Here is a 218-nt window from a genome sequence, read left to right as displayed (position 1 = left end):
CGAGTCGAGCTCAATCTCTAGCAAGTAGCCTTCTTTGACTTTTTTTCTTCTCCACTTAATAACTAGCTAAAGCTGGTCAGGTTATTGATAAGGGAAAATACATTTTTTTGTTGAAGAATTCCATCAATGGATGGCTAAGGGAAGCTAATTGACTTTGTGAAATTGGAGTTGGACGTGAAGAATGTGATGCCCCAAGATCTAACTTGGAAAGAATGTCA

This window comes from Dendrobium catenatum, unplaced genomic scaffold (assembly GCF_001605985.2).
Source record: "Dendrobium catenatum unplaced genomic scaffold, ASM160598v2 fragScaff_scaffold_95, whole genome shotgun sequence".
NCBI classification, from domain to species: Eukaryota; Viridiplantae; Streptophyta; class Magnoliopsida; order Asparagales; family Orchidaceae; genus Dendrobium; species Dendrobium catenatum.
The sequence above is the reverse complement of the archived record's forward strand: the minus strand, read 5'-3'. Positions refer to the sequence as shown.